Genomic DNA, 1,227 nt, shown 5'->3' with positions numbered 1-1,227 from the left:
AAATTTATGCAATGCTTATACATTTCTGCAGTTACAATACTATACAAACACCATTTTACCGTGTTAGGGTTTAAGACCACAACACTTTTACCAGCAGAAAATATCAAATTTTCTGGGAAACTTACATTATACATTACCTTCTACTTAGAATAGAAAATATAGGATGTTCCGGGAATAGTCTCTTTATACATTTTCAAAACAGTAACACACATGCTTTAATACAAAACGTTTAAACCATTTTTATAGAAAATATCGGATTTTCTGGTGTTTACAAAACGATACAAACTTTTCATACAAACAAGCTTATGAACTCCCCAACATTATATATGTTGACCGTTTTCAAAATAACTTGTATTATCAGGAAATTGTTAAGCGGGTTGGTCGCCAAGAACACATGGATTTTATCGTATTTTGTTATCATGATACACTTGTTATTTTGGAATGTAATCTGTAATCCAATACACTTATGTAAACAATGATGGTTGTATTATTGTACGTGTGATGAAGATGTTGTCTTGATTCAATTATTTACATTGTGATGATATTAAAAGATGAAGTCACCCAACCCTCGGGCGTTTCTGCCGTTCTGGTTCGGGGGTGTGACAATATTGACGAGGTGAATGACATTGCCAACTATTTTAATTTTGCCAATATACCTCGTGTAACAGTGTTATTGCAGATGCTTTCGATGACTTTTAGAGGAGCGGAAAAAGATTGGCTCAAGGCATTTCCACCCGACGCTATCACTACATGGACTCAACTTTGTGAAGGGTTCATCCAAAAATTTAGTTCACCATCCAAGGTTGCCAAATTAAAGAAGAATATAGCTAATTTCCAACAACAAATGGGGGAGTCCTTATACGAAGCTTGAGAGAAGTACAAAGGTCTTCTAAGAAATTGTGCTCTACATGACTTGAACGTCTAACACATGGTGTCTATTTTCTATGATGAACGTTATAGCACGGAAACTCCTGGACTCTGAAGGACTGCTAACAAAAAAGAATTTGGCCATGTTAAAAGAGCTAGCTGAAGAGTTCATAAAGCACTCAAGAGAATATCATAACACATAGGAAAAAGGCGATAGAGGAAACGAGAATTTGGCTGCAATAGTAGCTAAACTGAAGAACATAGATCGGAAAATGACGTATATGGATCAATCCATACATATTATATGTATGGGGTGTGAAAATTGCATTGGGCCACATTTCACAAAAGATTGCGTCTTGG

At 35.5% G+C, this 1,227-nt stretch overlaps 1 non-coding gene across 1 annotated transcript; it reads right to left on the bottom strand.

Annotated features, from left to right (window-relative positions):
* Window positions 1-808: 808 nt before the first annotated feature.
* LOC145013584 (small nucleolar RNA R71) lies at window positions 809-915 on the bottom strand. Its single transcript, XR_013665134.1, has one exon. It is a non-coding gene; the product is annotated as a small nucleolar RNA R71 (small nucleolar RNA).
* Between the last annotated feature and the right edge of the window lie 312 nt (window positions 916-1,227).

Source organism: Lactuca saligna, chromosome 8 (genome assembly GCF_052625555.1).
Source record: "Lactuca saligna cultivar CGN05327 chromosome 8, ASM5262555v1, whole genome shotgun sequence".
Classification (NCBI taxonomy): domain Eukaryota; kingdom Viridiplantae; phylum Streptophyta; class Magnoliopsida; order Asterales; family Asteraceae; genus Lactuca; species Lactuca saligna.
This window is presented reverse-complemented; position numbering and strand designations above follow the sequence as displayed.